Genomic DNA, 14,973 nt, shown 5'->3' with positions numbered 1-14,973 from the left:
TGATTGCACAGGGACTTGGTGGCAATCATGATAAAAGAAAATAACATGTTATTGAGTGTTCTGGTTTCTAAGTGGTTAAAACACATACAATAAAATTGCAACATTCCAAGTTTGATTCTGGCTGTAGACCTTTGATGTATAGCATACCCCTCTGTCTCTGTCTCGCTCTCCACGTTTGTAGTCTGTTTCTACATCATTCACTATCAAACACAGGAAAAAAATGCCTGCTGAAGAATCATTAAAAAAAGAAAATTATGTGTTATGTTTTACATCTAACAACTCTGTCCTTACAACAATAGAAAACTGTATTTTCTATTTTGTGTTTGCTGAGTGGATGGTATCTTTTCTGGGTCTGAGATGATAACTATCAGTTTGATAAGCCTTGTGTTTGCCTTACTGTTGTAATCCATCAGCAATATTGTTAGCCTCAACTAACAAGGATGTTTTTTCAAGAGGAAGGACAAGACAAAGAATATAATGCTTCTCTCAGATGTGCACGACACTTTCACAGATTTTGAAATGTCTTTTTGCCCAGACTGGCTGCACCAGCTGTTCATAAGTTTAACCTTAGCCTAATTAGAATGTGTGTTTATGTATCACTAGATTAAAATTTAGTTGTTGTTTAGTTGTAGTAGCCGTCAGGTGTAACTGTTACGAAGATAACTAAACTAGCTTCAGCTAACAAAACTAATGTCAGCATGCTAATTTTAGACTGAAGAGTAAATATGGTAAAGTAATATGGAGTATGGTTGACTTACACTCACAAAGCACTTCATTAGGAACACCATACTAATACTGGGGTCCAAAGTATACACCACCACCAGCCTATACTGCTGATACCAGGCTGGTTGGGTTCATGGTTTCACACTGTGGACACCAAAATTCTGACCCTACCATCTGCAGCCTAAGCAGAAATCCAGGTTCATTAGACCAGGCAACATTTTGCCGGTCTTCAGCTGTCCAGTTTTGGTGTGTCCACTGCAGCCTTACATTTCTATTCTTGGCTGACAGGAGTGGAACCTGACGTGGTCTTCTGCTGTTATAGCCCATCTGCCTCAAGGTTTAGTGTGTTGTTCATTCTGTTAGGCTTTTCATCTCACCGCAGTTGTAAAGAGGTGTTATCTGGGTTACTGTAGCCTTTCTGTCAGCTTGAGCCAGTCCAGTCATCCTCCTCTGACCTCTCTCATCAACAAGGCTCAGAACTGTCGCTCACTGGATGTTTTTTTCGGTTTTCACACCATTCTGAGTTAAACTCTAGAGACGGTTGTGTGTTAAAAACTCAAACCAGCCCATCTGGCACCAACAATCATGCCACAGTCAAGTCACAAGTCACAGAGATCACATTCTTTTTCACATTCTGATGTTTGATGTGAAGATTAACTGAAGCTGCAGGATTTGGCAGGATCGGCTGATTGGATAATTATATGAATAAGCAGGAGTACAGGTGTGCCTAATAAAATGCTCATTCAGTGAATTTGACCTGATGCTTGATAAAATACAGTTTGATAATGATGTAGTCTGGTCTGATGTACTAACCTGCATGAATACCACAAACTCTGAAACTCTTAATAGTTAAATAGACACAGAGATTAATAGTGCTGAGAGTTTGGATTCCTGTTAAATGCATTTCTTACTTTTTCCCTCTCACTCATCACTACGCTCGTCCACATTCTGAAAATCAATTTTTCCTTTGAGCACAGGGCCACAAACGGAATTCAGGGAGGTGCACCTGGTCTGACCTGATCCAGCACGGGTCACCTGGTTAAGAGCGGTCGGTGCTGCACAGTAAATAATTTGCTCACAGACAGAAAAGCAATTTATCAACAAACGTGTGCAAATGTTTTCTGAATGCAATTACGTGTTTCACTGAACAGGATCCCTCTGTTGTGCTTTCCTGTGTAGGTGTTCTTTTAACTACAAAGCATGATCATGAAAAAAAAACAACAACTTCAAACTGAGGTTCATATCTACCTCCTGCTGTTAAACATTCACAGATGCTGTTCTGCTTTGATAACTAGTAATCAGAAGCTATTGTAATAGCTGCTGCTATGTATCACGCCTCGAAACACCGGACACAGTGGATATTCTTAGGCTTTCTTTCAAGAGCACAAGACACCAATTATCAGCATGACTGTTAGTTGAGCATTTGTTGTGTAGTGAGACAGGAATGTTTCTTCATGAATGTGAGCTCTGTGAAGGTAGGCGGCTTGCTTTGAATAAAATGAAACAATCCATCCGACAGATTGTTAGGTGTCAGTGCTATCGCACGGAGGTGAATGCTGGTTTACGTCAATAAGTCCTTTGAAAACAAAAACTGTAAAAGAAAGCGTCAGATTTGTAAAACTTTTCTTACTGTCAGTGGTTTTAAAACGATGACGGAAAGTCAAGCTTTGTTATGTATGGAGAGCTCACTTGGGCTGGGGTGGGCTATGTTTTTAGACTCAGTGGATGGAGGCTGCTGGAGATGGATGTAGCCCAACACCTTTTAATTTAGATATTTTATGTGGGCTGCTAGGGCGGCATGGGGGTGCAGTGGTTAGCACTTTTGCCTCACAGCAAGAGGGTTCCAGGTTCAAACCTCAGTCTGGTCTCTTCTGTGCGGAGTTTGCATGTTCTCCAGGTACTCCGGCTTCCTCCCACAATCCCAAAAACATGCACATTAGGTTAATTGGCTACTCTGCATTGCCCCATTCAGTGCTGCTGTGGGTTTCATAACAACTGATTTAATGATAAGGCTGTCATTATTCCATATTTTGTTCTTGCCATCAAGTCCCATGGAAAAAGCCAAACCAACAGGGTGTTTGCACTTAAGTCTATTTGTTAGGAAAAAAAAAAAAAAAAAAAACCCAAAACAAAAAAACAAAAACAAAACAACAACAAAAAACAAAGGTAACAAAGCCATTTTCTAAAGGTGAGTACAATCAGGAGTGAATAGTACATTTGTTGGTGGGACTATTTTCAGCACCACCATTTGGTGCTCTAGTGAGTATTTACAGTAGCAGGACAGTGAGACTGACTCAAACTAAAGTACAGCGGCTGTGTTGATGGTCATAAATGAACGTGTCATATATACATATTTTATATATATGTATATATTTCCCACATACATATTTTTTTAACATTTGGATTTTCACTCTTCCCTGAGAAGTCAAGCAGCTCAGTCCTTTCATCACACATTCACTAAATGGCTCATTTAGCCCCCTGTGGCCAACTTCAAAACTGCAAGCTTGTGCTCCAGTGACTCCAGTTATCACCATTATCAGCAGGGAGTAAAGAGGTTCTGCTGTGTCAGCTCTAACCACAGGAGCCTAAACAAGTCATGACACTACAAAACACCCAACTGTCCTCTGTTAACAAGATCCTGTAGTGACAAAAGGCAAAGGCAATCAGGGAAGGTGGCATTAGATACTGGGATGTATTTTCATTTAACGTTACACAACAGGATGAGCTGTATTACCTTCAGTTTGAAATATCAGAATATGCAGCACTATTAGCTACTCTTTTGAAACACTAATGAATAAAAGCTGGAGAATCATAATCTGGTAAGAGTTAGTAATATGCAAACAATTCAAGATTAAGTCATGGAAAATACAGCCTGGACAGATAAAACAAACACACTGCAGCTCCTCTTAGTGAATAATTCATGAAGGAATTATCAGGTTATTAATGCAAGGTCCATGATTTCCTAGTTTCTTGTTTTAAACATTACACAGTGTGTGTTTAGGCTGAATCAACTGGCACAAATTAGGTGTAAAAAGTCCAAATCTATTACCAGAACATAAAAAGTAAACACCATTAATAAATCCAGTGAGCAAGAGATGGATGGACAGGAAAAGGAGAAATACACATCGAGGTTTTTCCAACACACTTCTGTCAGAAACCACCAAGTCCCTGAGAGCTAGTGAGCCTCTGTCAACAGCACTCTTCAAACTTTTCCGTAACGTATCCTCCACCGAAGGAAGCAAACATGAGTATCGGGTAACGTATTCCTACTGACTTCCGACAGCTTTGTTTCCATGGCAACTAATCCGCAGGCTGTGGCAGTAAAGAAGTACCTTGTGAACTTCTCAATGAGAACAAGTCGCTGTGGACTATGGCGTGACAGACTGTGAATGTTAATTATATCACAGACCTAGATAGGAATACAACATATAAGTGCAGAATGAGGCAGTCCTCCATCACCTCCCTCCTGTGCGTGTAACTGTGCGTCTTTCAAGTAGTATTTCAAAAAGGTTACCGTTTGACTTCCTTCGTCTCACAACAACACCAGGCACATCCAAACGCAGAGATGGATTATTAGACAAAGAGCCCCTGGGCACAGACATGTCAAAGCCCCTTGCACCTCTGAGGGGTCATTTTGTATTTGTTTGGTGTCGTTTTATCTCTCTTTGTAGTTTTGTCTCTCTCTGGTAATGGCTGTACTCCTCTTTGAGGGAGTTCTGCTCCTCTTTGCGCTCATTTTGTATCTGTTTGTAGTCGTTTTGCCTCCATGGTCATTTTGTGTCTCTCAGTGGTCAGTTTGAGTTTTTTTGTGGTAGTTTTGCGTGTGTTTGTGGTCTTTTTGTGTCTCTTTGTGGTCATTTTGTATCCCATTGTAATTGTGTCTCTGCATGGTCATCTCGTGTCTTTTGTGATGGTCATCTTTTTGTGGTTGTTTAGCATGTTTTTATGGTTGCTCTGCATGTCTGTGTTCACTCTGCCTCTCTTTTTAGTCTCTCTTGTGGTCATTTTTTAATTATTTGTGTTGGTTGTGCAACTCTTTGGGATTGTTCTGCTTGTTTTGCGTCCCTTTTTAGTTTTTTGATTGTCAACAATAAAAGTGAACAGTAGCTTCAAACAGATGCTCTGGCCCAAAGGCCCACTGAATCCTCAGGCCCCTGGGCCAGTGTGTCCATTCAGAAACCCATCGATGTCTATATGATGTTAGACAGAGTATGTGTGTGTAGTTTTGGCCAGAACAGAGAAGACCTTACAAAGGGCACAGTAATCACGGCAACAAAAGCCTCTACATAAGGGTTAATTACAGTGCTGGGGAAATTATTGCTAACAGGGGCTAATGACGTGCGACATTAGGCACTGTGAGCTGTTTGGGGATTTAATTAGATGAATCATCCCAAAATGGCACAAAAGCAAGATATTCCATTAGTCAACATTCTCAATGTGACACTGCTTTAAAAAAAATATGGCAAATCAAGAAAATCCAATGATGAGTACTACTGAAGAGAAGAAAAAGGGTGGTATTACTCCCAGCAGTTGTGATAAAAATAAAAGGCTAAAAAGATTCCAGATTCAATAATCTTAGGGATTTTTCACATTCAAGATTTTCTTGCTCATCAGGGCAATATAACACAGCATTGAAGGTTCGGCTTACAATGCTAGTTTTCTTCACCAACCACTTTGGAAAGATACAACACCCTTCTTCTGGATTGAATTAGGATGTTTTTCTTCTTTAAAACAACTAAACCATAAATGTTGAAGTGTGTTCTTTTTGGTTTATTCATAGTTGTTTACAAATAAATTAAAAATGATAAGCTGAAATGTTTTGAGGCTATACTTGCTGTGACACTTCAAATCAAGTTTGAATCCATTTTGCCTTAACTGTCTTTTAGATTCTCTGCAACTTGAATTAATTTGTTGGCTTGTGTTCACCTCAAATAGCTGGAGATGGTTTAAAATATAACAGAACAGAACATGCATGGTCTCACACATGACAGTGAAATAAAAAGCAATGTCAGGGCCAGAGCGGTGAAAATCACACATGGTCCAAGCGAGATGTAAGACTGAGAGAAAACCAAACGCTAGAAACAAAAGTTTAAAAGTGCACAGCAGGCGGCTTCATTAGGATAAGCAAAACTACGACTGCAGCGTTTCTTCTTAGCACCAACCGTTCCAAACAAACTGAGCAAAAAGGAAAAAAAAGAAAGGGCCAACACTGGTCAGGGGACAGATCATGAACAGAGCAGAAGTCGACGCTCTTTTGATGTGGAAGAACATCTTGACAAAAGGACAACAAACTGTTTATTTCTCAAGCTTGAGCTGTAAAATAACCATGAAGTAACTACTGGAAAAAGGGGGTGGCGGGGGGGGGGGGCACATGCCAGCAGCCTGGAGACTCAAAAATAGATGAAAGAGTCTGAAAGCATGAGACAAAAGTATTATAATTAACATCATAATAAGCAACAAACTGAGCATTTTAGTTGCAGTGAAACAGCTGCATTATACTGAGAGTGGGAACATTACACGTCTTATGTGTGTGCGATTTTTCTAAGAAAGAATGCCTTCATTACTCTTCTCTCAGGCTGCAGCACCACATAACTGAACATTCAAATGAATGTGGAAATTCTGAAAAATACGCCAAAAGATGCTGATGGTGATGGTGACTACCAAAGCCATCGTTTGGACTTTACCAGCTTCATTTCATCATCAGTCACTGTCCTTAAAAGGACATTAGGGTCACTTCTTCCAGTGTGTTATGCTGAGGTTGATTCAAAAGACATACTAATAATGAGTACATTCTGAATCTTGTTTGCCTGATTGACAATAACATGTAGCTGCAGTAATTGCCACAGCAACAGTAAACAGTACTCCCAAATTGAGACTTCAAAACGTCGATGGTTAACATGGCCATGCAAACGTTCGTGTCTGTGAAAGACTTGAGTGCCAATTTACTTTCCAACAGACAAAATTTCAAATTCACACTCATCTGCAACTTTTGACAGATATCTCTTATCCAGGCCAAAGTGAAATTATTCCACCCAGCAGTCTATTCATTTTGAGACAACCACATCAGATCAAGAGAAGACAGATATCTAATGACAGCAAACTTTTATGCTGGAATAAAAAGCTACAGCTGATTGTGTAGTACAGCTTTCCATTTGAAAAAAGTGTATGAGAACTAGTCATAATACAAAACCGAGAGGCTTCAGTACTAGAATGTGTAAGTAGCTGAGCGGTCGAGCCAAAAAACTGGCTTGAATGAATCCTATTCAAAGTCTCTGCAGTGATCTGAGGATAGCTGTTCACAGAGCCTCCCTACTGAGTCAGAGAAAAAACAGTTTTAAAAACATACCTAAATCCAGATTTTACAAGCCAAAAAAAGAAGACACATAAGAAGAGCTGAAGCTATAATTTCAGCCACAAATTGTCTCAATTTAAATGGGAAAATGTAAAATTGGAATAAACTAAATAATTAACGCTGAATTCAGATTGTCAACATAAGATATTCTGTGTCAGTTGTCAACTACAAATCCCAATTTACTTTGTATTCAGCGTGGCACACTTCGGGACGTTATGGGGTTTGGAAACTTTCTGAAGGCATTGTACTTCAAATCTAGTAGACAGATGCTCTCCATTTTAAAGTCATGGACATTGATTTTCACTCTGAGGCTATAGCATGAGCCGCGTCCAGGGAGTCAGCCTCAATAACGTTAGACTAAATCTATTAAGATCAGCAAAGACTGGCCACAACTGGCTGCCAGAAATGAATGTAAATGAGAGTCAAACTCTGACTTTGAGATGTTTCATTCGGTGTGGACTGCTCCAACAGAACTGATAAAAGAAAACATATCAAGAAACGGAACTTGAGGAGATGAGGCTTTGTGAGAAATCTTAGAAAAAGGAAGACAAAGGTACCTTTAACCATACAAACAAAACTCTACAGGAAATATTTTCACTTTGTGGGATGCCAACATATTTAAAGAATTCACCAAGCAATGCAAAATTACATGTTATGTAAAGATTAGTCTGCAGTTACACCACCAAGAGGGCTAAAAAGAGCCAGCTACATACAGAATGTAAACGTTTGCTGCTATTTTTATCACCTACAGAGAAAACTAAACAAAAACTTAAACACAATATATGGCTGGGTATGTCAGCTCAGAGGAGTAAATTATGGTGGACAGAGTAAGATAAAGGGTGTGAGGACGGGAGGAAAGATCAAGAAATGTAGAGAGGAGGGGAAAAAAAACCCTGCCTTGTATTTTTTTCTGTGTTAAACTGGGCGTGAGACTGGGAGTCAGCTGCAGTGAAAGAGTGTGGTTGTGGCTTGTGGCTTTCACCAGGCGCTAACATCTCAGCAGTGCTCTCAACGAGGAGGAACAGTGGGGACATAATAGACCCTTCAAAATGTAAGAGGCCATGTTGGTGTCTCGCCGGCTGAAAAATAAAACAACTACCATATGTGACATCAAGTATGCGCAGTTAAATGCAAAGTATTGTTGCTGTGACTATGGCTGTCAAACCCACTCTACTTTGATCTCCCTTTCCTATTGTTGAGGGCAACCTTAAAAGCAAATCTGTTCCCCACGCGGCCCGTATAGAAACCAGGCACATTTCACATAGATATATAGGAACAGTTCCACATGTATCACCCGTAAAACCACAAATAGTTTTTTCTTTCACTTTGGTTGTTGTTGATAAAACAAACAACATATCATATGAGGCAGATTTTGTTACCTCTGTGTTTCCCTCTGTTTCCAGCCTTTGAGCTAAACCAAACTAACCTATTGTTGGCTGTAGCTTTATATTTAACAGATTGATATGAAACTGGTGTCGATCTTCTTCTCTAACTTGCCACTTGTCACTCTATTGCTTTACGGTGATACTGTAATTACTTTGTTTATTTGTATAGCCCACTATCACAAGTCACAACTTTGCGTCAAGGGGCTTAAACAATCTGTGCACTGTATAACACCCTCTGTCCTTTGACCTTTTATTCCTTCTCCCTTATTGTAAAACCTAGAATCTATGTACATGCAAATATTGTTCATTTCAAAAGTATAAACTACTGGAAATGAGACGTCCTCTGCTTCCCTTTTAAAATTCACTCTCAAGGCATATTACTGGAGGTTTACAGTTTTCACACCACGCTCTACATTCAAGAACCAATCTCTCCACATACATCATTCAGCACACTGAAGGTCAAACATCAGAGTCAAGGAACTATAAGCAAAGCATACTGTTGAGTAGAGGGGGACTATAAGCCTCTGCTCCAATATGCCATGTTGTGTGGTGTATATGGCCTCAGCAACCACAATGTAACTATGTTTTTGTGAAGGGTGTGGTTGAAAGAATGGATGCTATATTTGACTGATTCTGTACATGAACAGCGTATACTAAACTTCACTATCAACTTTGCTTTAAAGGGGTGTGTTTTCTTTTTTGGCTTGAATGCATGTTTTTTTTGCAATACTTAAATTACTAAATAAGACTATTAGTCATTTTTTCAAGAAGTGTGTAGTATGTAGAAAGTATGTAGTATGTAATAGTACACCTGATGTAAGTCTGCTAGCTGTTTTTTCGGTGGCAGTATTCAATCAAAATGCAGTTTGAATTGCCAAAACATACTTTGGACACGTTTTTGTGTTTTAACTGTTATATTCTATGACTGTTTTCTGCTGCAGCTAGTTTAACCCATGAGAACCATTAAAGTTTAATCTTCGTCTATCTTATCTAATACTGGTGCAATAATTAATTTTTATTGGCCTTATCATACTTTGTAGTCTTATATCTGCTGTGGTGTAGCCTATAATTAATGGTCTGCAGTGCAGTGTCCCTCTAAGGTTTATCACAGGATAACTAAATCTTTTTTCTTTGTTTCACATTGGGTTTTTGCTCCACCTCTCACTGCACACAGATGCTGCACAAAATCTATAACTGGACATCCATTCTGTGTCAGCCTGTGTTACCTTAAACCTGATCTTCCTTAAGATACAATATATTTTTTTCATTTCTGTTCTCATAAATCCCTCTCTGCGTGGGCAGGAGTGAAGATCACAATCAGAGGCTAAATAAGTATCTTACATATTGAATGCTACCTATATTCAATATAACATATATGAAATCCTTCCCTTCTCAGCTGTCAGACAAGTGAGCCACAACAACACAAGTGTGAAAACCGCAGGCATGAAATATACTGAGGGAACAAAGGGAGAAGAGAGGACTGGCTGAAATCTGGCAAAAATGTACTGAAGCAACATAGAACTGAGGGAAAATTAGGTGAGTGAATTCAGAGCAGAGCAGTGTACACACAGACACAAATACACCCACACACATACCCTCACACACCCACACACATACACTCACACACACACACACCTGCAGGCAGCAGTACAATGCAGCCTTGTTACATCCACCTTCAGTAGAGCCAGTGTTCAGGGCAATTATCCAGAGAGTTGCCACACCTAGAGAAACCCACAAGTCGGCCACAGAGCTATAGTTGGACAAATAACACCAGCTGTGACGATTAAAGAAAACACTCAGCACCTCCTCTCTCAGACATATTTTCATTGCTTCCATCAAAATATCTAGATGCCATGTGCACTGTAAAGCTGTAAGAAAAACTCAGGATGAAAAATCAGTGTATTGACAGCAGCTTTGGTCTTGGGCAGCTAAATGTAAACAGCGGGCAGCTGCCAACTGTCCAGAGCCATCAGTTCATCGGTTCAGCCATGCTGGAGCCGATGAAATGTGGGAGGACATGGGAAAAGGAAGCTGCCTCCTTTTCTTTACTGTCTCTGTGCACATCCTGGAATGTGTCAAGGCAGTCACAGTCTGTCACTGTGAGCAGGAAAGAGCAGGAGATTTCATGAGCAGCAGTCATTAGGTTATACATAGAACATGAGCTGAGTCTGTTTCTAAAGGGAAAATGTGGCCTTAAAGAATTTTATACTGCTTAATTCATCGGTCTGTGATGTTCTGTAACATAATTTACATCTTTCATTTGCACCTGTTTTTCTAAAATTTGCTTTATATGTTTACCTCTTTTTTTTTTAACCACAGTTTTACCCAAGCTCCCGCTAGATTATCAGTTAATGTTTGAGTTTGTAAAATATAAAAAATAATGAAATACACCCATTAAAGACAGGGATGTTCAGATGGATGGACTGGATCAGAGTCAGGTCTGATCTTTACCTTAATAAGAGTATTGACCATTAGCCAGATGTGAGAGATCCATATTACATAGTTTTTCTCATCAATATCATTATAAAATTAATTGACTCTGCTACAGCTTAATACTTAATGCCACACCAATCCCTGAAGCATAACCTTGCCTTATTTATTAATGAGTTTCATGCAGTGAGGCGGCTGATTTGTGACAGATTTTTGTTATTTAGTATCTGCATATAAAGTTTAGGTACCTGAGAAAAACCCAGACAGTCCCCAGTCCTCATATTTAACAGGCTGTAACCATCACGTTTTGTGTTGCACTTTAAATTCTGTTGCCCATACAGTTGGAATAATTTTGTTTTCAGACGCATTCCTCTTTTTATTCCTATTTATATACATCAATAATCACTCTGGAAGAGAGTAACCAATAAAGTTTTGAGAAGATATATATTTTATCTATCAAGAATAAATCACAATCGTTTCATGAGAAGAGGTAAAATATATTTTATTCCAACTTTATGGGCAACAGTGTAAATTACTGAAACAATTCATTGATCATTCATTGATAACTGTTGATCGATGAATCAAGTAATTGTTTTTTTTTCATCCTTAAGTTCAAATTAAAACAAAAAACTGAAGTCATCTGTTTATTTATATTAAACTATTTTAAAGTAAACCAGTTTGTGTAGTGCGCCTAGCTAAAACACAGTCTCATAAAACATTCCTGTGAAATACACACTACTTTTATGAAAGTTATAATGGTCAGCCTTCATTTAATCATTTTATAGAGGTGCTAACTGAACATCACTGTCACTGAGTGTATGTTATAATATTATTTATTTTTGGTTGAAATGCTGAAAAAGGAAGGAGATTTGGGCAGAAGTGTGGAGGTCTAAAGTAGGGCTAGTACTAGGCAGCAACTCCTGAAGGAATTTGGGTGTAAGCTTTCAGTTTTCATGTGGGTTTAGTAGAAAGCACAGTAGCTCCACACAGAGCGAGAGTGTGTCTAGCTGAGAAAAAGTCAGAATGATGTTTCTTATTCAAATGTTTCATAGCCGCATGGCATTTTGGTGAATTGTGGTTTCTGTCAGTGCACATAAAATGGCATTTCTCAGTCTATGATAATATATTTTTCCACGTATGACTGCAGAGAATCAGCCCAAAATGTTAAAAAAAAAATATCTCTTTGATTCGGTACAACTGATGCCAAAGCCTATCATTTAGCATTGATGCTTTTGGACAGCTAGTTTCAAATCCCGCTGATGCAACAACAGGACAAATACACCACAAGACCGCAAACTGGGCCCAGGAATACAAGAAACATCTGCTGTTTTAGCTGTTTTTAGGATATATTTCCCTTTAATACAGCCTCACTGCCTTCATTAAAGCTGAGATTAATATTTAATGTACCACATGTAATATGGAGCAGCTTCATCTGGGCGAATTTAAGACCTCTACTACCCTAACATAAGGGCACATTGTATGGCAGTGAATTCCTCTGCACTTTGCCAGCCAGCCATGGCTTTGAGAAGTCAGTGAGGCCTTAAGTTCCTCCAACCCCTCCAGAAAAAAAAAAAAGAAAGAAAAAAACTGATGGGAGGGAATAGCTTGAGGAATGGTTGGTATTCTGAAATGTTGTTCTTCTCCACAAGTTTATTTCTGTCTTTCATCGAGGTCCAGGGAAACATTCCTCAGCCAATCAGGGGTCTTCGTTCTCAACCGTCACCACGTTTCTAAAATCAACGCAATCTGATAAAACAACTGATTTTATAGACAGCACAATGGCCAGTGCTAAAGAGTGGCTTTATGAGCTCATCATACTACTAGTGTACAGTGAGCTCAAGTATAAATGATGTAATCTCTCCCTTAAGTAAACCAAGTGCAACATTCATTAACCAATTCACACAAGATAAATGGAACCAGGATATCGTCTACCCCTTCTAATGAGACACACTCAGCCCACAAAAGCTCCCTATTTATCAAAGTTAAATCTCTGAAACAAGGTCACTGACATCTGTGTTGGGGCTAGAATACAAAATTAAAGAGGAAAAAGCAAGAAGTAGAGAAGAGGAGAAGTCAGAAATAACAGCCTGTTAGTTCATACAGCTCATTTTGGATAGCAACAAAAATGTGAAAATGACTTACCACTCACTTATCTCACAGTCTTCAGCCTCTCCCGGCTGTCCCCTCGTCTTCCCTCAGTGTATGACAAAACTTCCCAAATTGTTTCTTTCCACAGGCTCTCCCTCTCTCTCTCTCTCTCTCTCTCTCTCTCTCCCACTCTCTCTCTCTCTCTCTCTACATGGATGCACATGTGACTGTCGCTGACCCGCCAAATAGCAAAAAGGCGGCATCCAGTGGTGAGAACAGCTACAGCACTTTAAAGCAATAATCATCCCTTGTAGAGCTGTTGGCCCCGTGACAATTTCCAAAAGTAATTTATAGGCTAATTTGCTCTGATTCACTGGGCAATTTAAAAGCAGGAGCTGGTGAATACAAATAGCTGCTTATAATAAACACAAATAGTTTTGATGCACAAACCCTGTGGTGGTTCATGAGCAAATTCTTTTTCATTAAAATAACCAAAGGTGATATTTTTATTATATACTTATGACAACTGATTTTCACAGCTCATCATGTTAAGGAGGTTTTTAAATATGCCTTTTTCAATAATATCAGCTTTATTCAGATTAAAAGAAATCAAACAGGACTGTGGCTTGTGATTCAATAATGATGAATAAAGTTATCTGAGCAAATTCCAGAGTTTGAAGACAGTTATAACCTCCTGACATTGTGATTCAGTATGTGAACACTTCTTACTTTGTACTGTTTTTAATTTTGTTTAAAGTCCTCCTCCACTGTCAGTGTTACTTCTCTTGGATGTTTGGACCTTCACTGTAAGAAAGATGAATGTTCACAATTTGACACAAGAACACTGTTTTCATTCTCAGTAACTCTCAGGTCAGATTGTTATTGTGTATTGTATGTACCAGGCTGTGGTTCACATAATGCAAGAGTGCATGGCAGTGCAAAGACTGCTGAAATAAACACTGCTTGGATAATAAGTTACTCTATCTACACAAGTTAATTTTGTCATGGCCCAAATCAAAGACTATAACAAATAAGGAAAACACACAGACAGGTTAACTAAAAGAAAGAGCTTTCATTTAACAGAGATGAATTAACTGTGTATAAAGTAGTTAAAACTAGTTCCACCTTGAGCAACTACAACAGTAAAATTGAGAGTATTTCTACACAGATGTATCAATACTTTTGCTTAAGTGAAGCATCTGAATACTTCCTCCACCACTAGGAGACAGTGACCAGCTGCCTCCAGTTCCTCGAGCTTCGCCCAGCCAGGAACCTGCAATACACACACACACATGGCCTGACAGAGACCCTGGGGCTGTCACAATATTTTAAGTCTGTTTAGATTCATGTGTGAGAATGTACAATAAGATGATTTAGTAGTTCAGCTATTTCACAGGAGATGTTTTTAGACCTCAAATGGATGATTTAATTGTTCATGAGTTTGATGATGTGGAAAACTGTTCTGATGTCTGTCATATATTCTACACAGTGCTAAAAAAAAAGTAAGAAAGGAAATGAATCAATAAGTGTGATTTATATATTTAAGTGTTTGCGTGTGCAGCAAACAATTTCAAGAGATGGTAAACACAGAGCCTAGAGTAAAGATAGGCTTACAAACTTAACGAAACAAACATGGTATACTGACAAAATCAACAAGAACTGTGTGGTTAGTACATCCTAACTACACTGATGTAGGCCTTTGTTTATCTTTGCCGTTGGGGTGGAAAATATTCGTTGAAGGATGGTTTTCACACACCGAAAAACATGAAGCTCTTTGAAATCATTCAGGTAAGGATCAGTGCCTTCAATTGATTACTAATGTTCAGAGACCTGCTTGGTGTTGACTCCTGGCAGGCATTTGTGAGTGTGTCACATATCAGCTGTGAGATATTGTTAATACTTAGAGGGCTGGCAGTGGAGTAAGTGACATTATCATTATGCTGCTAAAGCCTGGGGGTTGAGGTATTGGTTTTGAATACAGGCACATAGGCAATC

General features: G+C 39.0%; 1 protein-coding gene across 2 annotated transcripts in view; it reads right to left on the bottom strand.

Moving 5' to 3' along the window:
* tspan4a (tetraspanin 4a) overlaps window positions 1-13,101 on the bottom strand; it is a 113,241-nt gene extending 100,140 nt beyond the window's left edge. The window contains exon 1 of one of the 2 annotated variants that reach the window (XM_041036498.1): window positions 13,033-13,101. The gene's annotated coding sequence lies outside the window, so the exon portion shown is untranslated. The remainder of the gene's footprint in view (window positions 1-13,032) is intronic. The other variant, XM_041036505.1, reaches the window with a different exon arrangement.
* Between the last annotated feature and the right edge of the window lie 1,872 nt (window positions 13,102-14,973).

The sequence above is a fragment of the Toxotes jaculatrix genome, chromosome 1 (assembly GCF_017976425.1).
Source record: "Toxotes jaculatrix isolate fToxJac2 chromosome 1, fToxJac2.pri, whole genome shotgun sequence".
NCBI lineage: Eukaryota > Metazoa > Chordata > Actinopteri > Toxotidae > Toxotes > Toxotes jaculatrix.
The sequence above is the reverse complement of the archived record's forward strand: the minus strand, read 5'-3'. Positions and strand labels throughout refer to the sequence as shown.